This window comes from Numida meleagris, chromosome 5 (genome assembly GCF_002078875.1).
Source record: "Numida meleagris isolate 19003 breed g44 Domestic line chromosome 5, NumMel1.0, whole genome shotgun sequence".
NCBI classification, from domain to species: domain Eukaryota; kingdom Metazoa; phylum Chordata; class Aves; order Galliformes; family Numididae; genus Numida; species Numida meleagris.
In genome coordinates this window covers 58,350,786-58,376,570 of record NC_034413.1, presented here as the reverse complement: position 1 = coordinate 58,376,570, position 25,785 = coordinate 58,350,786, and the positions used below count along the sequence as shown (strand labels likewise).

At 37.3% G+C, this 25,785-nt stretch overlaps 1 protein-coding gene across 47 annotated transcripts in view; it reads right to left on the bottom strand.

The window, feature by feature from the left end:
* Positions 1-25,785, bottom strand: part of LOC110399220 — a 585,449-nt gene that overhangs the window by 343,830 nt on the left and 215,834 nt on the right. The window contains exon 12 of one of the 47 annotated variants that reach the window (XR_002438990.1): positions 647-843. The exons of the other annotated variants lie outside the window; for them this stretch is intronic. The gene's annotated coding sequence lies outside the window, so the exon portion shown is untranslated. The remainder of the gene's footprint in view (positions 1-646; positions 844-25,785) is intronic. 47 annotated transcript variants of the gene reach the window in all.

Below are 25,785 nucleotides of genomic sequence, written 5' to 3'. Positions count from 1 at the left end.
AAACTCCATCAAGAAATAATACAAAGGAAATTAGAAAATATGGATAATCTCTCTTGTTGTTTTTATCTTTTGGTTGTTTGCTTTCAGATTTTGTTGTTATTTTTTTCCAGGTCTTTATCTTTGCTTTGTACAAAATAGCTTTATGAAAGTGTTAGAAGTGGCCTTTTGACAGCTAAATAGGATAGAAGCAAAATTTCCATTTTATTCAAAGCCTCCTTCACAAACCATGCAATTTTCCTTATCCACCCAGTTTAAATTCAAGGCTTCTACAGTGATATCACACTCAGTCAAATGCGACAGGTTATTTCTATTAAAGTTTGGGGCTGAATGGAGACTAACTAGAATGTCGATGCTATTGCTAATATTTCATTCCAGTGGCAGAATGCAGTAGCTTGGATGAGTTTAAGATGATAAAATTTATAACACTGCTGGAACTGAAAAACTGTTTGTTGATATGGTTCAATTTGTTTAAATAAATAAAATTTCTCCTGACAACTTTAAGTAATATTTTCTCTCTAATCGCTTTTAATTATTTTTGGTGGCATGGCCTTAATAATTTGGCAGTGTAACCATTTGTCATTTAAAGGATTTTGTAGTACCTTTACAACCTAAGCCATGTATTATATGATCAATGCTATTTACTTACCATTTCCCGTTATCTTATTAAAGAAAAACACAATTTATCGTTTAAACTCATGGAGAAAAAATTGTGTAGTCAACAGCTCCCTAGCATCAATTGCACTTTAGAACTTGTTTTGTTTAACGTAATGTAGTGGAAGTTCATTCATCACTTTTCTGTTTCTTTCTCTTCAATGGATATTCTCTGGTAGGATCAGGTTGTTGCTAGAGGACAGATGAGAAAATAGCAATTATTGCAGGTCAACTGCAATTACTGGAGAAAGACCTGTGTGAACCAAGGGGTATTTCAATGGGAAGCTGTGCGGTTATCCTCTAAAAGAAAATATATTTTCTGCAATGAGAGTATGACATTAAAATGCAAAGATGTAGCATTATAAAATGTGACTTTTTTATCCAAATACTACTTAATTTCTCATATGCTGTTTAGGTTTACTGTATTGGCAGCTAACCAACTACAGTTTAAGTAACTCACAATTCAATTTTATTTGGAATATTTTATATAATAGGTATAACATATTTCTTACAGGTGGAGTGAAGTTTACTAGCGTGCAGAGGACAAGTTAAAACTCATGAACCTGATGTCATGTGCGAGGCTTTTCGTAAGCTGTCTTCACATCTCAGGTTTAGGCTGATGTTGCACTGAAGCCTGAAAAGTTAAGTCAGATTTCTTGACTGTTTCTACATTGATCTCTGTCTGTGAATCAATCATTTACATCAATTTCCTCGCTGTAAGACTTTCATTGCATTTTATTCATCCATGTGACATGTTTTGTGGTGTTAGTGTTATCAATTGCACCAGTCTTCTGTCTCAGGAAATCTACATGTTATTACAAAATTAACAGCAAAATAACAGCTTTATAAAGCAGAGCAAAAAATTTGTATTTATAACAATACAGTCACGGTGTCTGCACATGAATTTGAACAGCCAAGTTAACTCATGCACACTGACTACTCAGCTAAGACTGCTTGTAAACAAATTTATTGTTTTCTGTATATTTTCCAAGACAGTATTCTTAGATCTTGATCATTTAGTGAATGATGTGTTGCAGTGTGAATTTTGGTGCACTGTGGGTTTATTTCAATTTTCTTACCACTGACTCCTGCCCCTTTTCACTGATTTATACAGCGTACTGCTAGAAAACGAACTGCAAATGATAAAATGGAATAGACAAACTGGAACTTGTCTTCAGGGAATATCCCAGCATTTGAGCTTAATATTTGCTATTCATGAATATTTTTCTCCAGCTATGCTCTACTGCCAAGTGTTCCCAGAAAGTAAATGAGGCACCACTTAAATATGAGGAAGATGAAAATTGACATAATCTCCTTATCTTATCATAGAATCACCAAGGGTGGAAAAGACCTCCAAGATCATCTGGTCCAACCGTCCACCAACCACCAATATTTCCCCAATAAACCACGTCTCTTAGTTCGACATCTACCCTTTTCTTGAATACCTCCTGGGACAGTGACTTCACAACTTTCCTGGGCAGCCCATTCCAATGCCTCACCACTCTTACAGAGAAGAAATTTTTCCTAATATCTAACCTGAACCTCTCCTGGCACAACTTGAGGCCATTCCCTCTCATCATACTGCTGTTACATGAGAGAAGGGACCAACCCCCACTTCACTACAACCTCCTTTCAGGTAGTTGTAGAGAGCTATATGGTCTCCCCTAAGCCTCCCCTTCTTATAGATTTCATTTTTTTCCTGTTATTTAGGTGTCTTAAATAAGTTATAAATCATAAAGTTAGGTCTATGAACAACTATCAAATTTCGCATACAATAGTTATCCAATAAAATCTCTAAACTTCTCTCCACCAGATGGAGAGAATGATAAGACACAGAGCTGCACAGCCGGGGAAATAATTATATCATACTGCCCAGCCTAAGCATCCCTAAGCATCCAAAACTGGCAGTGTATTTGGCTAGCAGTACTTTTGGTCTGAGAGCAGCTGTTCTTCTGTTCCCATGTATTTGCAATAATTCAAGGAATATAGTTAATATTCCTTCTAAAATAGGTCAACCAAAAGATTTTTTTTAACAAAATCACCTCTATATCTAATTTGCTGGAGTCTATCTCAAACTTTAGAAATACAGAAGTTATTTTCAAAGAATAGTTTTGAACAACACCTGTGAAATGCACCAGTGTCTCTCAGGCAAGTTTGAGTGTAAAGTGTATGGATTTTGAGGTTTTCTCTTTAGCATTGTCAGCAAGGTAGATGTCTGTGCTTCTGACCAAATGTGTTTCTCTCTAGTGATACAAGGTGTCAGAAGCTTTTTCAAATGAGATTCTTGTATTAAACACCTAGCAGGATTTTACATGCTTTCAGACATCCAGCATGGCATTCAACTTCACCAACAATAGGACAGAGAAATGAAGGGAAGGATGCGCATCTGAGATTCTTTAGTGACCTTCAGTATGTCAGCTACATTCTCATCTATTCATGTTTTGGTGTGATGGTTCCATATACCATATCAGTGAGTTCCCAAACTGCAAATATGGATGGTTTCAAACAGGCAATCCAATTGATTTCTCCTGTACTGGAATTTTCCAGCCTAATTTTATATCCCTCAGAACACAGCTATCTATCTGGGTGTATTGACAAGTCTGGATGTACGCAGGTCATTTAAAAGATAAAGGTCACATACATACCATGCCTGCAGATTGCATTTATTAACATCATCCTCCTGACTTTCAACATCATCAGTGTCATCTGGACTAATGCTGGAGTAAATGAAATGTGGCAGAACAAGAAACTGTTGCCAAGCATGGAGATGTACATACATTAGTGATACACAGGGAGGTTCAGTCTTACTAGCCCCTGAAAAACCACACTCTTCTACAAAGATAGCAAAGAGGATAGTGTTTGCAGGAGACTGCCCAGCCTGGTGATTTTATAGTGCTTTTAATCAAATGGAGAATAAAAAGGAAATTGCTGACCTGAGGTTTGTGGAATAATATTTATATAGAAGGAATAAGTTCTCAGTAAGGGCGTGTTTATTGTATTGCTATTTAATATTCACATTTCACAAACACACAAAACCCAAATTGACAGGGGGTCCCCTGTGAGAACTATTGTACTAGTGTCCATTATTGTTATTTTTGGAAATTGCTCTGGATTAATACTGACTTTTGTACAGTTGCCCAGAATCTGCATGTCTGACTGAAGGTCTGAGCAGTTCCCTGCAGGAAATGCATGGCCCCAGTGGAAGCGCTTTTCTGATTACAAGTTATTACCCTGGCTATGAGACCTGTATTAAATAGCCCTGAGTACAGCCATTGCTAGTATTATAGTACAGGTTTCTTTGCAGCCTTTTTTTTCAGGATTTGATGTTGGTCAATAAGAGAGTTTGGCAAAACTGTACCTGTGCTCATGAGAAAACTTTCTGGGAGATATTTTTGTCAACATTTGTTCAATTCTACTATAAATAAATAAATCTATTTGTATCTTATGTTATTTCAAAATCTGAAGATTTTAGTATTATCTTCATAATGTTGAGGAAATATAAGCTGAGTCTATCTTGCAAATTGGTCAGAGCCCCTAAACAGACACTAATCTCTTTTGCTGTTTAAGCTGCACACAAAAAAATCCTACAGGGACTGCCAACTTGGTCTTCTTGCACTAGGAAAATGTATTAGCCAGGTTTTAATTTGTTCTAGCCAAGTACTGCACCAATCCCACACTTCTAGATCCAGAGTTCCATTAAATCTATTTCACTCTATAGCATACGATGCATAGCAGAGGTGTTTTCTTTCTTTGAGCTCTCATTCTCCCAGACTATTCTGTAGGTTTTTATTTCCCATGATTCACCACCATTTTCTTTGCTGCTTGCTTACCATACGCACTATGGGTACCCTGCCATAACAAACAACACAGAAGAAAAGATCTGGATGGGAAGCCCTGGCATAAAGATGAAAGGAAAATGCAACATACTCAAACTTTAACTTCTACAAAGAACCGTCTCAATTCTTCAAGCCTAAGGCTTTCAAGAAAAGAGGCACTTCCAAGGAAGAAAGAAAAAAAAAGTCTTTAGCTTTTAAACACTTAAAAAAAAATCTTCCAGAGAAAACTTTCCAGCAAAACTTCCTTCACTTCTGAAAAGAAAATTCTATTCGCTCATACATTCCAAGCATGGACCGCTGAAGAGGAGACCTCCCAGAGAGAATAAACACATGCCAGTGCAGAAAACCGTGCCAGGAAGGATTTGATTTGTTATTGAGGCTTCTTCAGATTGCAGGTTTCACAGTACCCATTCAGATGCGCTTTCTCACAGAGAGCTTTGTCTAATGCATGCTTCAAAAAGGAGCTTTAAGTGCACTTCTTAAAAATAAGATTCTCTGAGAACTTGGTAAAGCTTATCCTTTGAATTACATGCCACTGGAGGGTTAGAATTAGGTTCTGTTCTTGTGGACAGCCAAGACTCGGAGACCCTCACACTTCACTGTCTGTAAGCTGTAACTGCATGTTCCTTATGGGGACTGAGGTTCTTCTCAAGTTCCTACATGCAGCGCTAGAAGACATTACCTACCCAGAAGTGAGCTGAGGGCAAAACACATATTCTGCTTTCATTGCACATTTTCTAAGATTTCAATAATATTCTTCTTGAATAAGGAGAGTGCAAAATGTCGCACTCGAGACAATTCAGAGCAGAAAATTACATTGGCAGAATCTGCTGGGAGTGGTCTTGCCCCATCTCTTGTCCAATGGCAGGATGGGCTAATCTTAAACTATTCCTGGCAAGGGCTGGTTACACAGATGGACAAAACTCCCATGAGTCAGTCTCCTTCCTGCTACAAAATTGTTTTCCAGATATCAAAACCAAATCTCCTTTCTGAAATTTAAACTCAGAGTCTGTTTCCTTGATAAAGAAAGGCAGAGAACAAATTATTCCTTCCGTTCTGGCAGCTGTTTCTTGCATGTTTGAAGACTCCTCTCATGTCTTCGCTCTTCTCCCAGATAAGATAGAGCACAAATACATTTGCCCTTTCACAGTGTATTGCAGTGGGTACTGAAATCTGGGAATCAATTACAGATTACAAGAGACTTGAATGACAGCATAACAGGATATAATACCCAGCTTGTGTATGAATGAACAGTGTGTGAATACTTATTTAACATCAGTATTTGCCTATGGTGATGGCTTTATCTAATTAATTACTTTATGAAGTGCTTGATTATGATAGCAGTGAATGTCTTTCCTGCCCACTCTTATCATTTGCTTAAAACTATTCTGTTCAGCTGAGATATACACGCTTACGAGAGCTCATTTAGATACTGGTTGCAAACAGCGGATTCTCATTCCTATTTTTTTCTTTTTTTTTTTTTCCCAAAACCTGTTATCTGATGATCACAGCTACTAAATAAGGCCTCTTAATACCTCTAGCAGATCAGATTATTCAGAAGTCAAATGAGAAAAAAGGAGCAGCCTGAAATATTTCTTCACTTCTCCATTTTAAGATCTTTCTCATATCTTCCCTCTTTGTGCCAAACTTTCAAGATGTAATTGGAAATGTTGGATACACTCCTTCAGAAACATTCTCAGAACAAATTACCAAGTACCATTCTGTGAAATAAATGGACCAGAAAGAGCAGCCCTTCTTCAAAGGAAAGCAGGCAAGCTGATATTCAAGTATTTGGCCTTTTATTTGTTGCCAATCACTGCTTCAGAACATCCTTAGGAACTAAATTATCTTATTTCTTGATCTCACTGGCCATTTTAATATATTGTTTTCATACAATTCTGTGCAAAGTTTAATTTTAATACATTCATATTTGGGAGACGTCTTGATCTCTGCCAAATTCATTCTTGTATCTGCTGTTTTGTGAATCATTATTGCTTTAGGATTCTTGTTAATCGTTTATGTTTACCATCCCACATCTTTAAAATGTAAAGGTCAAAAGGGCAACGAAGAAATAAATCTTAAAAAAAATTAAAAAACAACAACAAAAAACAACCAAAACAAAACACCACCTCCCCACAGAAGGTCTAAAAGGTGAATAAAGAAAAACTTTGCCTGTCTCAAATAAGGTATGTCATTCACACATCATTTCCCAGTCTCCTTATTCATGTAGCAAGAAATTGCTCATGTGTGAGCTGTGTTACAGACTATTTATCCATAAACACAGATGACAGGTTCAGCGGAGGTCTGAGAAAAGCATGTCATCCTTATATATTGAGCCTGTGAGATCTCATACGCTGCGCAGCAGTGTGATCAGAGCTGTTGAGAGCAGCATGGGCACAAATAAGCTTAATGACTCAATCTACTGCTACTGTCCTGACAGTGTAATAAAAATGAAACATCCTGGACCTTTATATTGATGATGTTTTTACCGAGTCAGAATCACAGGATGGAAGCCTTCAGTCCACACTGTGTCCATGTCTGACACTGAGAGGTCTCACAGCAGCAGATCATGGGCTGTTACTGGGAAAAAAACACCTATGTTTGTACTTAGACCCAGAAACAACAGCCAAGACCTCCTAAATAAGCCTGTTCTGGGGGCATGAACATAAATACAGAGAGACTTGAGGAGAATGCCAGTTGTCTGTAGAAGGTCTACTATAGGGCTAAAACAACCAGAAGACTACAGAAGGCCTTTACCCCAACACCATTTAGCATTGTTTCCATTTACCATCTCTTCTCGTCTCTGTGTGGATACAAGATAAATCTTCCCATGCCAAATCTGCAAGGAAGCAAATGCAGCAGGAAGACACGTAGAGAAGCAGCAGAGAGCTGAAGATAGTACCTGAAGTTTGCAAAAATTCAGTGCAGAATTATCTTTTTCAGGCTGTGAATCACATACAAAGGCATTGGTTCATAACCCTGAGGCCAAACTGATGTTTGCTTCGGAAGATAGCACTCCCTGGATGACAAAGGAGTAGGACTGCTCTGGGTGTCTCTGTCCACCACAAATGGCAGAATATTAACTGGCTGATTTAAGCAGAATAAACAGTAGTATATGAACCCCAAATAGTTTGTACAAGAGTCATTATGCTTCTACTGCTGGTAGTAAAGGAAAAAAATTGCAGGGGAAGACTTTCAGACATCTGATATAACCCAACTACTATGATGAGATTTCTCTTCTCCTTGCAATGGTTATGCAGAACAGAAAAAAAAATGCCACTTTTTTGCTATTATTTTTCAAATTCCAATGAATGGCGAAGCTGAGTAGGGAAGAATAATTAAATGTTGTAGTAATTAGGCTGATTAATACTGGGATCATATCTGACATTTGTAATATGAAGGACAACCCACAACATGGATATATGTGATTATGACATTTCTTAAAGTGCATTCAGAGATTGAAATCAGTAGATAAATGTGAGTCATTACACAGTTGTCTTTGTGCTTTCTGTTTTTAAGATCCTTCCTTGCAGTGACAAGAAAAAAAGTGAAAGGGATGATGTTTGCAAGCTTTTATGAAAAGTCCTTTTTTTTTTCCCCTGGCTGCTTCAACATCTGAGCAAACAGCATCTGAAGAGACAAACTAAAACATTCCTGTCTGCTGAATTTACAGCAATGCACATAGCCATGAAATACATTCCTCTGTTTGTTGCAAGGAAGACACATTATCATCTTGCAATGTTCAGCCCTTGGGACCAGCTGTCTGTGACCCGAGATCGAGTTTGGTTCAGTACAACAGTGTGACCTTGGGTAAGATTCTCTAAGAAAATGGTTGTTGAGGTGTGAAAAAGTCCATGAACTGAAGTGATGCGAGATAAGAAAAGCAAAAACACAGACAGAATTGTAATTGTTGAGATAGCGATAGAAGCTCAAGGATTTAAGAGAAAAAAATATTTACAAGAAAAGCTGAAACTCCCACAGGAAAAAATAAGAACGGATAAAAAAAGAATTAGAAGGTGCACAACCAGTGAACAAATAGCCTGCTCTCCTAGGAGTGATGGAGATCTGCCTTTCTCCAGCAGCACGATGAGTGCCCGTCAGCACAGGGGACTCAACAGAGGCAATGATCTTGTTAATGCTTAGACTCACAGCCCATTAGTCCTACCCATCTCCTATGAACACAGCAGATAAATAGTTATACTCCTAAAATCAGTAATATCCTGATCCCAGAGACTCCTTGTTCATGGGGAAAGGTATCCATACAAAAGTGATGGAGAGGTGGACAGGGTTACAATCTTTGTCATGCTTTGCTTTCCTAGAAGCTCAGTCAAACACTGCCAGCTGTAGTTCAAGAACAGAACAAGCACTGAAAGATATCCCCTTCCCAGACAGCATCCAGTCACAACATTCATCAGGAGAGGGTTTGACTCCAGAGATTTCTGCATTTTAACAGAGGCCACAACTATTATTCCCATTCACATAACAAACTAGTGATATGAATTTACTCCAGCAAGGAAGTAGCCCTGTTACCAGGCTTAAGGTGAAGAGTAGGCACAGATTTCCACCTATGTCTTAAAAAAGGCCAAAGAATAAATGAATACCACATCTCTAAGGAGAACAACACTGGTAGGGTGCGTGCTTCATACAGACACAGTAACCATTTGGGCACTTTTCCTCCTGCAAATAGGGCTTTACACAATTTCCTCAGCTGCCACTCAAAGGACAACTGCATCAGGAACAGGAATCCTGGTTTAGCATGGTGAAATGTACCCATTGACAATGCCTTGGGAAAGCATATGAAGATGGAGTAAATTTTGGCTGTTTGGTTTTCTTCTCCTTAGAGATCTGGTACAAGCAGTTGAATGAAACTACCTGATTTTTAATAGTTGTTTATTCCAAATACTGTTAAAGTAAACATAGGTTTTTCCACTAATTTCTGGATCTTCCTGAAATAGAGGAACGAAATAGAGGAACTCTGTTTTTTCCATGAAAAACAAATTGGAAATATTATGTTTATTGTGAAAGTCACATTGTAGTTGTGATGATAAATATGTAAGCAAGGGAAACTTTGATGGTAAATGAACATACATTGTTTGCAGGTAATAGTAATAGTACTTACTCATTATTTTGGTGAATTTTGTTTCAGATCTGAAGAAAGGTTTGTAAGTTCGAAATTTTGTCTGTGTTCTTATTTCCCAGTTATGTCATCTGCTCTAATAAAATACATTTCATTTGCCAGCAAGTCCTGTTGTGATAAAATAAACCTTTCCTCTTTCCTATCCTTCCCTCTTTCCTCTCTCTGCCCATTTGTATTCTATGCTCAATGTCAGGAGCAAAGGAGAAGACCATACTGATGAGGCAGCTGAAAAACTACGGACACCAAAACTTCTCATTCATATACTTAAGGTTCTAAATTAAGTAATCTTCATCTGCATAGACTTCACTCCAAAGGGCATAATTAGAGGACAGTATCTCTGAGATAATCGTGAACTGTTTTCATTAACCACACCCTAATAATTATGACAAGCTTGTACTTCAAGTATGGTAAGACAGTTACCCAGGTAAAACCAAATAAATATTTATACATCTTTAGATATTTCCTTCTATGTAAGCCACTCTGCTTCTGGGTTGATGTACTCAGTAACCTCTTGAAAAATATTTAATTGAACTTGGCTACAGTGTAGATAAAGGATCAGGATGCAGCTATAGCTCTGGAAATCTGAAATGATTGAAATGGAAATGAAGGATTGTAGGAAGAACAGATTTTTTTTCCTGCTTCTACAGTTCTAAGCATAAACAAACCTTCTAATCTGTTTGTTTCCTCTCATTACTGCCAAGTAAAATAATATGCTTAAAACATTACCAGGGGACTGTCATGCCTTCTCTTAACCTTGCAATTGGTCTTTTATTTTTCAAATATAATCTTTCAGTGTATCTGTCATTGCAGTGTTAAGAACATTTAAGAAGTTTCAATTTGGAAAATTTGTCATTCAAATGTGTCCAGATATCCCCATTATTTATTTTCATACTTTTCATCCAAAAATAGTATTTGATGTTTTTTTTGCTACTGACAGGTCTATCAGTTTTGTATTTGATACACATATATTATCCCCCCTACTGCTAAGCACACCGAATAGTAGAGAATAGATCTATGAAGGCCAACAGTCAATCATATTGTTCATCTGTTGCCCACCATAGATCAAGTAGATCTTTATTATTCCAAAAGAGTGTTTGCCCAGCCTGCTCTTAAAAGGCTTTGATGATGATAAAGTTTCTGCAGCCTCCCCTGGCAATCTATTTCAGTACCTAATTATCCTTACTTTTGGAAAGTGTTTCTTTTTAATGTCTAAGTTAAATATCCCTTGCCACTATTAAAATGGCCATTACTTTTTGTACTATCCACAGTGGACACAAAGGAAAGATTATTCACTTCTTTTTTCCAACAACTATTTATGTGTTTGAAGATCACCATCATGTTCCTTAACTGTTTTTCTTTTTTCATTTTTTAAATCAAACAATCCCAATGACTGCAGTCATTGTAGTGCATTTATCAGACAGACATGTTTTCAGCCCTTTCTTACACAGGTCATACTTCCAGAGACTTACAACTTCTTCACTGTACTCAGGATATTATTAAATAGTCTAAGTTGTCTAAGTGCAGTTAGCATCTTAACATCTGTCATATCACACCAACAACATTGTCAGGAGTTGGACAGCTGTAAAAATAGATATTCTGAACCTGCATATTTCTTTCTCAATTTATGGTTAATCTTTATTTTTAGCAGATCCACACTGCGCAAGTATTCTGGAGCTGCATAAAACAGGGACGCTTCTAAGCATTCATTTATGTCAGCTCTGCATCTCCTTTACCGTTCCCACTTAAGCCATCCAGATGTCCACCGAACATTCATTTACTTACTGGTTCTCCTGCTTTAAGCAAGAATATTTTGGTTTCAAATTGTTGGTCCTGTGCAAAGTCAGTTCTTCAGGTTCCAGACTTGAGAGGTAGCTTAAGCCCTACTTGCATAATTTCATTCTGTCATATGACCATCCCCTAGCATTTCTGAACATTATCTAAAATTTGGATCAATCCCTAATATAGCCATGTAAGTATGTTAACTTAAATTAATATTCATTAACCTATGACATCTCATGCAAGAGAGGCTTGGATGAACCAGAGAACGATCTTGTTCTCAGGTTCAGCTGTATGCTTTGCAAATCCTATCAAACCTTCCACAAGGACATTTTCACCTACTACTTCACAGAACTGTATGGTGTTGGCTGCAGAGGACCTTGTGTGAGCTTCTGGTCTAACCTCTGCCTTGAAGGAGAACTGTCATCAGCCTGATCTGATCAGTCATGTCTCTGTGCAGATATTATTTTCTCACTGGTGATGTAAACCCAGTGAGAGCCCTGATTTAATAATCTAATGAAACATATGGTTAATGCCACTCTGCAAGCTTCAATAAAGCTGTTCAGGTACTTAAATTCAAACTCATGAATCAAAACTTAGAAATCATACATGGAAAAAGGAAAAGCAGATTTTACACTAAAGTTGAAAGCAGAATCACCTGCAGAGGGAAAACAAACTGTTCTTTGGGAGAATACTGCAAAAACTGAAATAAGGCAGTTGATGCGTTCCGTGATGAACCGCATTAATCTTTGTACAGGAATCGTTCTAGAAGTCTTCTGGTTTATTAATGCTCATGCTGAGAAATATCCAGTCCTAAGGACTCTAAGTGATCTGGTCACATGAGGAAAGGTGGCCATTCCAAGTGTGAGCCTTCAGTTCTGCTCCAAATATTAGCCATTAGCCTTTGAACCCAAGCCCAGTCTCAGACTTGCCTGAACCTCTATCTTCATCAACCTCCTGTGAAGGCTGCTGTGTCAGGAATTAATTGGTGATTATAAGAAAGATTATCGTAAGAATGGAGAAATCACTGTATTAGATGTGAATAATATTCATTTGTGGTGAACGTTCCCATTTCAGCAAGCTAGACCTCAATGTGGCTCAGCCTCCTGGGTTCTGGCAGGCCCTATACCTACTCCTTTAGGACAGAGCTCATAGTCATATCATTAATTCTGGTTCAAAATCTGGAACAGTAAACAAATAGGTAAAAATAACAAAATGATGGTTGGTTTGAAATGTATAAGCCATCGCTGCTGAAGTCCTACTCTTCCTGTGGCCAGACTTTAGTCCCTAATCCAGTTCCAGCAACTTTCCACGCAGATTCATTTGTGCCCAAATACCAGCCCTTTCCACATGTTTTGCTAGGTCTGAGGCATTTCAACCTTCTAGTGCTTGGTGCTTTCCTCCAGTAACCCTCCAGCTTGCACCAAGGCAAAGTCTGAGACTTCCCAGAAATCTGCTGCCCTCCTACAGTCAGTGAGAAGATGCGCTTGGACAAACCCACGTGGTCAATGAAAGCAGGTCTGGCTTTAAAGCTGGATACAGGCATACTTTGTATCTCTTCTGAAATATAAGCAGCTGGAATGTTACTCATTAAATACTAGATAAGACAACAACTAAAGATGAAAAAAATATTTTTTTTAAAAAAGAAGTCATTTCACAATATTAAATTTAAACATTCTATTCAGAAATGTATCAGAAGGAAAACTTGGAAAGCCTGTTTAAATGATTTGGTTTTGCATTTCTTTTCTCCCATTGATCATCATGATTTTACATCAATAAATGCACTGTAAGGTAAATTTCAGTCTTGATGGAATAATGTTTTATTTCAGAAATGGTATTTGAACCAATTTGAAATATTATATGTGCTTTGTAAACAAAATATAATGATTCTGTGGATTCTATAAAAGTGTCAGTTAAATTATCGAGCAAATAAAAAAGCCTTGCAATTAAAAATAAGAAAAGAATTTTTAAAATTGAAAATTACATCTTTTTTTCTCCTCCTTTTATCACCAACCTTAATTATCTTCTGCTTTGGCTGAGGACTGTGAAAGTATTTGCATGCTTAAAATGAATATGCATGCATATCTGACTGACTCATATGCTCCTTCAGAGAAGCTTAATTCTTTACTCTTCACCATCTGTTTCAGGGATGAAAAGAATAAGAAGGCTGAATCCATACAATGGCTTTTAAAAAATCGTTGTTTTTTTTAAAAACTATTTCACCTTTATCCTGTTCTGCATCTGATGTCAATTCTTCATATTAAAGACTCAGAGAAAAAGAAAGAAAACACATAAAAACTTTGAAGTATTTTCCTTCATTGCATGACATTCACCACAGTTCTACACACTGCTACTGAGCCTTTTCTACTCATAAATTACACTTAGTTCACTAATTCATATTGCTTTGTTTCTTTTTTTTTTCTTTTTTTTTTTGAGAGTGTTGTTCCTATGCTAAACGAGATCAAACAATCAGAATTGGTCAGGAAACACGATCCAAACAATAGCATCTAAGGCAAAACTTAAAATCAATTTCTATCCCACTCTGACATAAGGATGAAGAAATATAATTAGAACAAATACAGCATTTATAGAAATATCAGAGTTGTGATAGCAAATATATCAATCAACAGTGATATTTCTTACATGAAATAAAGAAGAGTAGGAACAATTCCATCAGAGATGTTACGGAAAACATGTCAGGCAGTATCCTTCTATGGCATTAATCCTAAATGGCCCAATGTCTATGGCAGAATGAATCAAATCTTAGCTATGTTTTCTGGGTTCTTTTTCTGAATTTTAGAAATGACAAAGGTCCACCGTGAATATAAATCAGTACAGTCCTGCCAAGTAAAGTGAGCTGTCTTGATTTACAGCTGGAAAGACTGTACCAACATATTACACATATGGTAAAACAAGTGAAAAGAAAGTCAAGGAAAAGAATATGATTTGTTTTTAAAGACAAGAATATGTTAATTAGAAATATTTAAGTTGGGCAGTTAAAATTTATGGAAGTTCTTTATGGAGCTGCATTGCAAGCTATGATTCAGAAAATAGCTGTTTTCCATCACCCGCTCCTTCCCAGCTGCCTAGAAGCCTGGAGTGCCAATTACCCTTGTCATTACCTCACAAAGGGCTAGATAAAATACTCCATCATTCACTGATCATTCATAGTATGTTGTCTGTAAAGACACCTAGAACAAATAGGGTTATGAATATTACATATATATTTAGCATAAAAGCTAAATAAATAAATGTCATTTCATGAACTTAATTTAGTGTCAAGATAATATCTCTCTAGAATCAACAGGTATTTCAGCTTAATATTCACTTCCATGGCAGAGAGGTCTTTTATTCACCACATTTTTATTTCATTTCAGTAGATTTTCCACTAAGAATCGAACTATTGACTTATAGCCCATGGTGTTTTGTAAATTAGATTCATTCATGTTAGATCTAAATGATAAAAATGGGTTTAGAAGTAATGTAAGGAGTAAAAGAGCATAGAATCCCAGGAAAGGGTTAATGTTTTATGTCATTGTTACTATTGAGCTAGGGGACAGGTAGAGGGGCAGAATTATCTTAAACTTGAAAAAATGTGCTTTAAGTTGTCACTTCTTAGTTTCTGAAGGTTGAGAAGCTGGGTAAAGAAATGATAAACTGAATACCATATTGCCAGTATAACATCACCTCCCTTGGTGGTATCACTTCTAAAATAGCCAAGCAGTCCTCTGCTCCTAGCCAACTTTAATCAATTCAATTTATTTTTTGTTAAGCAGCAGATATTTTCCTAATCTCTCACTGTTGCTGTAAAACAAAAGTGACATCTTAGAAAATTACTCTTGAAGCTGACTCCTGTAGAGTAGGTAATATATGTTTTAAGATCTTCTTTCACAAATTAAACCTTCTGAGAGGTTGTCAGAGGTCAGGAGACAGACATTGCTTTAGAGACTTATGAATTAAAGAAACACTGAATTATCAATTATACACAAAGACAGTTCCTAAATGATCTTTAAAACCATGAAAAATGAACAAACTTTGTAAGACAAGTTAAAGATGCATGCCTTTGGCATTGCTCAGTGCATGGATTAGACATATTTTACCTCTTGGTCCCTCTCCTAAGGCTGTTTTCTAAATTTCTGACACAGGCTTATAATGTGGAAGAAAAGCTCTACAAGAGACTTCACCTTATGTGAATTATGATTCTTTTTTTTTTGTAAGCGCTGGCATATTTGGGAAAAAAAGAAGTCACTTTTCTGCTATATTGCCGTAATTAACGACAATTCAAAATTTGCTGAAATCTCAACTGCCTTTCACACGAATAATAACAAAGATCAATTTTATCATCTTTTATGTCTCTGAGTATCTCATAAGTCAATCATGTTGATGGTTTTGGTGAAAACTAGAATTGCATCTATCTCTTGAGCTGTAATGGGGATGACAGGAACAAGCAGAAAAAAAAAAAAAACAAGAAAGGGCAGAGGCACACTGTTTCTAGACAATTTGTTGGCTTGAGAGGAGGCTTGTCATGCAGTTGTCCCTGGTCATGCAGTTATTACTTGGCAGGCAAAACTGGCTTAGATCATGTGTACTTTAAAGAAGGCTTGGGATACTGAATAGAAATGGGCTAGGAAGAATATTTACAATAACTTTAATGGGTTTAGATACTTTGTTTGCCTTGCCTATAACCGATGTTTCTTGAGAACCTAGTGTGGGGTTGGAGCAAGTTTTTCTAGAATAGTTCTCACTAATTTATTTAAGATTGCAAAGCAAATTGAAATTTAAAGTTTGGAATAATAATTAATAAAATCAGTGTTAATATTAAGCTCTGATTTTATCCAGCCTTTAAGTTCAACTAAATCTTTCAGTTAGTCAGAGTCCTTTCCATCAACTGTAGCTGGGAGTAGAACAACAGCTCAAGGACAATCAATTCTTTAACAGGACTTCAGGAAAAATTGATGCTGAGAAATGCAATGCACTCTGGGGCATTGGGGGAATCTGTCTGTTGTAAAATTCAGTCTAACTCGATAAACAAAAAAGAAATGTCTTTTCTATTCTGTATTTACTTGGCTGGAAGAGATACCATGAGGACAGAAGTAGGCTTACTCTATCTATCTGCAGAAAAAAAAAAACAACAAGAGGACATAGGCTTAAATCTGGCTATAACTGACAACAGTATTTATAAACGATTGAGAAGCCACCAATAAGCCCCCCATACAGATTTATTTCCAGAAAATTAGGCATTAATCATGTGATCCATAAAAGGAGAAAACAGGGCTGTATCTACAGCAAGTCAAGTTATTTAGCGCTGTGTGGGACTACATCACCCAGTGAGGATGGTTTCAATGAAAAAAATCCTGTCCTTGGCTTTGCCCTCAACTTTCTGACTAAGGCAAGTTGCTGCTTCTGTTGCCCTCCTTATCCACCATTCTAAACAGTATATATGCGTTCTGGTGCTTTTCTATCATTACTCATACTGTACGTCTCTGTTTTTACCTACTCCTCTCAATAGCACTGCACAACATTTAAATCATTAATAGTGAGATTAAACCTATGTTAAGCAGCATAGGTGTAGACCTGTGCAGGCAGAAGTATTAGCAGGGCAATGGAGCCAGTAGGCTTACAAGGATGGTATGAAGCCTAGAGGGGACAGATGAAATTTTATGGTATAAAATGGACTCACTTTGTTGCCTGTAATATGGTCTAGCCTAAAAATAGCTGAACATAACACAAATATAAAAGGCAGACTGAGCGTTTAATATTGTTCTAGAAGAAAAAAAAGGCATCCATTTATTCATTTCCCACTAGCCCCCTCTTGCCAAGGGAGATAATGCTTACCTTTAAAGGGGAATGGAATTTGCCTGCTGGTTTGTATGTTATTGAATTGACCTCTGATTTTCAGAGATACATTTGGAAAGTTTACTTCTTAAATGAGATTTCTACTAAAGGATATAAGAAATCCCTCCAAGGGTATTTACAGTGACTGGTTAGCTGGTGTTGACATTAATTGTGCTGGCATATTTTGCAGAACAGCCTCCAGTGTAACATTAGCTGAACTGTAAGACCCTTCCATATATAACAGTCTAGATTAATATACTTCATAGATACATCAGCTACTTCATGCTTATCGCTCAGCTGAAAGAATTTGGGCAATTTTATGCAAATGTCTCTTGGGCTGAGCCCTGTAGGTGCATTCATAATGTCTAAGGATGTGCTTTTATTTACTGCATATCTTAAACTACATAGACTTCTTTCACAAATCTATTCTCTAAAGACAAGATAACCTTTCAGAGAATAAATCTCAAAATCAAACTATCCAACATCCTACATAAGAGCTTGAAACTTTTCATTTTTCAGATTATAATCTTCCTACATATACAGCCCTTCTTCAGTTCACAGTGTCATTTATCACAGAGTGGCTGATGTTGGAAAGGACCTCTGGAGGTCACGTAGTCCAACCCTCACGCACAATCAGGAATACCCAGAGCAAGTCATCCACGACAATGTCCCAGCAGCTTTTGATTATCTCAGATGAGGCAGCTCCACAACCTCTCTGGGCACCATAGCCTGCACACCTAACACTCAAAGGGAACCTCTTGTGTTCCAGTTTGTGCCCCTTGTCTCTTGTCCTGGCACTGACATCACTGAAAAAGCGTGGCTCCATCTTCACTGGATCCGCCCCTCAACTACACATTAATAAGGTCACCTCTTGAGCAACCTCTTCTCCATTTCTGTGGTACCTATCTCCACCAAATATTTATTTCCATTGATTTTAATAACATACATCAAAGTGGAACGGTAGCCACAATTCCTTAGAAAAATGAAAGAACTGAGACTCTAAATGAACATCAGGTTGTTCTCCAAAAGGCCCAGTCAGACCATTTCCAATTGGTTATTGGTTCTTACATAGAAGAAATTGGAATGGTTCAGGAACAGGGAAAAAAGTAATGGAAATACACCTTTAAATTTGGCAATTGCTTCAATACATTACAATACATGTAGTGCATTTATGTTAAATGATGTTGCATTGGGGAACAATGAAAAGAAATTACTAAGTGATTTTGCCACATGCAAATAAGACACAGAAGATGCATTCCTTATTATCAGCAATGTATATAGAATGCAAAGCCCAGGTTCACATTTGACCGAAATCCCTGCTATTTGTTCTGTTCTGACACTACGTCCGACACTACAAATAGAAGTAGAATTACTTCTACTTTTCATAGAAGTTATTTTTTTCCCAATATTACCTTAATTTTATTTTTTGGAGTGCTTCAAAATGACTGGTACTTGGAGATTTTCAAATAAAAGACCGAGAGTGATACAAACAGTTATAGAACAAATTGCTGATAATTACTGTAGCAACTTTAATGAAGTCACAACCACTACAACAAAATCTTGAATTGCCTCTGTTCCTTTTGCTGATACTCCCATCATACTCACACTATTAAACATTTCACATTGATCATCTCAGTGAAAATAATGATTAAGATAGAGCTGGTATGAGGATGCGGAAACACAACTGTCTAAACACATCTAAAGAGCTTGACTACCATTTACTATACCTGCAGGCAGCATGGGCGAGCTGGAGACTTTCCTACGCAACTCCTTCTTATTGCTGTTGATATTGAATTTCAGGTCTCATGATATACTTGACTACACTGTATTTTTCTTTATCCATCAACAGTTAAAAAGCTCTAGTTAGAGCTATCAAGCAGAAGATAGTTCAAGAGACAAAATAGTCTATCAGGAGTCAGGAGGTATTTTCAGAAACCAGTCTGAAATCTGAAGGATTTAAACAACTGTTTCCATGTGGTGCCCGGCAGCTTTATTTTTGCAGAGTGAACTGAGCCAACCAAATCCATTCAAGAGGACAGGAAATCACTAGGAATACCTAAAGCTCCAGCATATTTTTTTCCCATTTTAAACTCTGAAAATCACTGATTCATCTGGAAGCAGTATCCAAGCCCTAAATATTCAACGTTATAGTGTCAGAGACTGCCTTAAGTTGGAGGGGACCTTTAAGATCATCCAGTTCCAACCTTCCTGCCACGGGCTGTTTGCCACCCACCAAATCAGTCTGCCCAAGGCCCCATCCAACCTGGCCTCCAGTGCCTCCTGAGATGAAGCATCCACAGCTTCTCTGGACAGCCTGCACCAGTGCCTCACTACCAACCTTAGTGGACCTATGTGGTGTTTCCTCATCTCACAGAGGAGTGAGGTAAGGAAGAAAATGATCTCCTCGTGGGCAGACACCCTCCAAAGTGGCCAGAGAGTTGCAGTCTAGACACCCACCACTCTGCAAGTCCCACTGGCCCTCTCTCCATGTTTCCCTGTCCAACTTAGTGGTATTGCAGACTGCTCTCCCAGGGCACCTAAGTCTCACAGGGTTGGCATGAGAGTTCTGACACCAAGCTGCAGCCCTAGGTGCCATCATACCAGCTCTAGCTATGGTCATTCAGACATTCAGCCTAGGCTCTGATGGTTTCAGGCCTCCTGGGATGAAATACTATTCTGCCAAGCACACTCTCAGTGCTACAGTGTTTCCATCAACTTTGCCAGCTGTGGATCAATCTCAGTGATGAGGATTTAAAGGCCTTCATATGTTAGGACTCCTGCTGAATGATTACAGAAGACTGTCATGTTTGTTTCAGAGGGAATTCTCAAAGAGAAGACGGATGACTAGAGTGCCTGCAATCAACGGACTCACCAGTTACTGCTATCAGTAAAAAGGGATCTTATTAGGACAACGGTCTCCCGACTTCTTATGTTCTTTCCTTAAGTATTCACGACTCGTCCTCTAAGAGATATACTAGTAGTGCTGGTGGTACCTGGGTTTGACACCAGCTAGACATCTTTTTTCATTTCTTACTAACAGGGAGTAGAGAACAGGACACAACTGACACCAAACATTCTATGTTGCAATCTGTCACTTAAAAAATAAAAGCCACAGATCACCCAAGGAGGTATGAGTGGCGCAGGACATTAATATCATCTACCATGCAGCAAATTGCTTGTCATGCTTCCTTTATACTCTTTTATGACTGAAGAGTACTGTTTGAAATGAGAGGTGATACATATTTTTCACACAGTCCCATTTGTTAAGAAAGATGAATTCCTGAAGTTTCCTACTTGCTCTGAGGAGTTGAATCAAAGAGATTAAAATTGAAGAAACAAAAAAAACCATACAAATTTATGATCATGGGAACTTCATGGACTTTGACATGTAAGTAGTTGACTTAAATAATTTAATAAATCTTACAGATCTTATTTCTGCTCAGAACGGGATGACATCATATTTGAAAATAATCATAATCAATAATGTTTTTCTCTATGGCAGAAAATACGTATGTGTAAAGGAAACTGGTTGGGAGGTAGGCACTCATATTTTTGCAACTCTGAAAATATTAAATTATTGAGAAAACATTAATGAACTCCATTTCATTTGAAATAATCTGTTTTTTGGTGTAGATGTTGTAATTTACATCAGAGACTTCAAATTGACCTTAGGTACAATCTTTCAATAAGTGAAAGCCAAGAAGAAAATCCTGACAAACTGGGGAGATATTTCCAGTAGACAGAACATCCATAAGTCAGATTTGGATGAACATCTCTCCTAGAGCTGATAGCATTACACATACAGATTAGTCAAGTCCAGATTTCAAAGAAAGACAGTTATGGGAGTCTAAACAGATTAAGTCAGTGTAACCAACCTGATATTTTACCTAATGTGTTTAGTTTCCACTACCCTTCTGTTCTCATCTAGAAGCCTATGCTGGAACAGCTTAGCATTTTTGTCACTGAGAATCACATTTCACTTATTGTCCTAGGATATTTTCCACTTTCAAGTTGAGAATTCAAGGATGGCACTAGGATAACTTGTGCTCAGTTTTCTTCATCAATATTTCATTTTCCTTCCCCATTTGTGTGTGTGTGTGTGTTTTTTTTTTCTCCTTGGTGTTTCCAAAGAAACTTATCAGCTACTTTTTCAGGAAGAATTTAAGCTAGAGAGTCAAGTTTGGCTATTCTGCTGCTGAAAGTAGACAAATAATGATGACACAGCTTATACTACCCAATATGTTAAATATCGGAAATGAGGGCAGAGGCTAGAGACCACAGAATATATTGATACTGGATGAGAACATTATACCTGCTGAAGAAAACAGTGTTCTGAGAATGTTCTGAGTAGATGAAAGCAATCATGTTCTTTTAATGAGCAGTTCTGACAGTTTCAAGCTAAGTTAAGAAACGTATAAAAAAAGAAAATCCAAGTCAAATATCAGTTTCTCTGCTGATGCAAACTGATTTTGCTTCATTGATTTCATTGTTGCTGTTCTAGTTTAGCACAGAGCAAAACAAGTATAAGATGATAATATTTTACTTAGGATTGGTTTCTATTGATGCTATTGGAACTGATGAGGAACATCAATAACCTAATTCACAGAATTTAGATAAATGATGTTCTATGGTCCTAGTAGTTCTACCTTTCTTAGCTTCTATAAATAACAGCTCATTCCTTAGATATATTTTTAGAACTGTACCTCAGAATGTTGGTGGTAACTATGCATGATATTGGTATGTGAGTTTCTGAGAGAGATGATAACGAAAAAGTATGGATTCAAGATTAAGTCACAGAATTCTGTTAAGAAAGTTTTAAGATGTTAAACTGTTTTGTGCAGGAAAAGTCTCCCTTGACCTTAGTGAGTTACAGATCTAAAAACAAAATGCATAATTGCTTTGAGAACTCTTTTAAAAAATGTAGATTCTTTCACTGGGTTATCACTCACATAGTACTTCAGTAGCATATAAACAATGTCCCAAACTGAGCAAGAGGTGCTGAAGATTTTGTCAGATTACTTATAATAGTAACTTCCTTATTAAATGATTCTGTGACGTTCACCTTTCCACAAAACTCCTTATTGTCACACAACTCAGATGAGTGTTATGCTATGTTCCTTTTAAACATGTATAGGAATTTCAGGGGGGGAAATACTGCAAAGCTGGAATCTTTACTATATTCCAACTTCACTAGATCTTTATAGATGGGTATAGGATAAAAACCACAAATGGCATTAAGTATCACTTTTACTCAAAGTGAAAGCATATTTTATAGCATAAACTATTCTTTTTCACTGAGAGTAGTTACTTTCTGAGGCATGAACACAGTGGCAGAGAGTTCAACATACCACGTATTCTGACATCCAATGAGGAGACGTAATTTCACAGTCACTAATTGCCTGAGATGCATCTCCATGGCTCAGTGCAGTTCTTGTAAGAAGAGCGCAGCCTAGCCCTGGGTGACCTTGGCATGGTCACACACCATAATGCTACATCATACAGTGATAATAACTTATTATAGGACTAATTAACTACACTGGAGGTAATTCTTCTCAGCAGGTACAATTAGGACAAGCATAGCACTGCAGTGGTTCATCTGTACTTCTTCCAGTCTCTAAATTAGCTCATCAAGCTCTGACAAGGTTCCACTGATAGACAAGGTTCCAAGGAAAAAGAAGTATTTTCTGGTATGCAAGCTTGTAGACATCTGTAGTTATATAGAAAAATGTATAAATACAAATACATTCTTATGCAGACCTTTCCTCAATTGGCATTGCACTGCTCTTTGGAAGAACAACTGCTAGCATAAAATACTTTGTGACTTGTAATTCATCATCAACAGCCTTGTGCTGAGATGATTCTGTCAAAAAGATCCTCTGGAAACAAAAGAAAAAGAAAAAGAAAAAAGAAAAGTAAAAGCAGCAGGAATAATATTTAACATCAGCTCAGCTCACCACAGTACAGAAATTTGACTTGCTTTCTGTTCAGTGAAGTTATGGACACTTCTTAATTTACCTCTGTAAGGACAATCAAGTGTGGTGTTTTGGAAAAGGATGGTGGGATGAACCTATGAGCCTGCAGTTTTGAAAGGAGGACAAAGTACTGGTAGGGTTTTATTAGATCTTTTTCTCTTTTTTTCAAATTAAGAAAATTAGATGAAAGTCAAGGGCAGAGCAAAAGAGACAGCTTACACTGGGCCTTCCCATTTAAAATCATAGCTTCTGAAAAGGTCACATTTCTACATCCTCTGGGGTTCTTTAGATCATCATAGCCTGTCATCACCAGAATATCATTTGCCCCATCATTTATTCTATTTATTTTTCCATTGTCCAAATGATAATTCCAAAGAAATATAAATGCAGATAATCAGATCTTGAGAAAAAAAATGCTATTCTATATTCATCAATGTGACAATCAAAAATTCTACTCTTCCTCCAAGAAGTAGAATCATACAGAATATTTTTTTTAAGTTACTTCCAATTAAAATAAACAGTGGAATAAAGCTCTAAAAATTGACCAGGTGCACAAGATAAATGAAGATGACTTTGCTACCAATAGAAGGTGATGCTTTCATCTGTATAATTGCTCTCTTCAATAGAAGAATAAAAAATTCTTCTCCAGATAAAAGTTTTACATGGACTCCCTTTTCTTTTAAGATTTTTTCTTTGGGTCAATGTTCCACATCCTGCAGGCTTACTGAAACAGCACAGAGTCATGCAATGTGACATTTGTACCTAGTGCCAAGTAGACAGATTTCACTCTACATCAACAAGGATTGAGACAAAAAGGCTGAATGTAAAATAGCAGCAGAAGCAAATACCTTAATCTAGATTTACTGAGATCTTCAGTCAGAGTTTTATATTTCAGAATTAAACTCACAGATTATAATGCTGCCAGCTGTTTTTTTGTCACTGATTATATTATAATAAAGAATCCACAATTCTTACCAGGGAAGATATAAAAACTTGTGAGAGAAAGGAATAACTGAACGCTGCAATGGAGGCAGCCAAACCTCAGTTCTAGCTTTAACAAACTCCACTATACAGTCAGGAATCTTCAGACATGAAAATTAAAGGCAATAAAAATGAGGATAGTTTTTACGTGGCAAGTGCTGATTAGGAATGAGAGATACTGCAGAGCAGGAAAATAGATGTTTACTCAAGGAAAAGGATAACTATAGAAGAGAACATACTGAGGATATCGCTAAACAGATCTTAAAAGGATAGTAAAATAACTGTTTGGTTTAATTTTATTTATTCTACTTATTAATTGTTCTGTTATTTTATCTAATCCCAAAGCCATAATAATAGCTTAATTCACCTTCAATTTTCTTGTTGCTGAAAATCTGGATGCCTTGCCTAAAGTGATCATCTAGGCTCTGTATAGTTCAACCTGCTTGCATAGGATGTTTTTATGGCTTTCTTAGCCTAAAACAGATGAGATTCCATAGGAGTGAGTTGGGTCATCATAGATTTACCTCTATTCTTCTAAGAGAACATTTACACTGAACATCACATTCCTAAAGAGTTAAGTCCTGTTAGATGTATCCTGTTCACAATCTTCACTCATCAGCTCTCTCTTTCTCTTCAAGATGACGTAATCTATCCCTCAGGTAGAAGGTTTAACAATCAGATTCCCAGATTCACGTAAGTGTTACTGTCACAGCGTTATCTAAGGAGCTGTGTCCGTGACAGGGGGACAGCAGGCCCACAGGCCCAGAGAAGAGAGAAAGGAGAGGAAAAAAAAAGTCAGCAGCTTAGGGCCGGCCCGGACTGGTCCGGCAGTTAATGTGGCAGGGGAGCCGCGGGCCCACGCCCTGGGGAAGACAAAAGGAAAAGGGGAAAGGTAGGGAACTCGTAGACAGATCTAAAACGAAACAGCAGCACCAATCTGAGGAGGAACGTTAATTTACTAAATATTATATCGAAATTGAGGCCAATAAATAAAACAGAGAGAGTTACAAGCTGAGATTCTTACATCGTAAGCTGCAGGGGGACCACGTGCTTCTCCTCCGGGTAGGAAGGAAGAGAGTCCCAGTCTGCCAGAGGGCTTCATCATTCCCTCCACATGCAAAGACCCCTGGGGAGTGCAGCTCCTCCCCTCCCCCTTGGAGAACCAAAATTCCCAAAAAAGGCAGTCTGCAGGACATTAACTCTTTAACTGCTAGTGCTTTACATGATGTTATGATGTGGAATCCCAACAACAACAAAAAAATCACAAAACCATGACACTTATTCACATGTCAAGTGAGTTCCTTGTACGGAAAGCAGCTATATTATACCTTGCTTTGGAAGGATTGTCCTTGAATATGAAGCTAGTATTTAGTAAGAATCATCGTTATACAATCACTTTACCGATGCTAGTGAAAAGCCATCCATAAAACTGATAAACTACACATACATTCTTCTGAATATTCACAGCACATTTCCTACTTTGTATTCACACAGACACCAAGCAGTGACAGTTTACCCCATGAGTAGCACACAAAACTTTCTCAAAAATCAAAACTGGCTTTAATCATGTTCGAAATGCACGGAGACCATGTCTGCC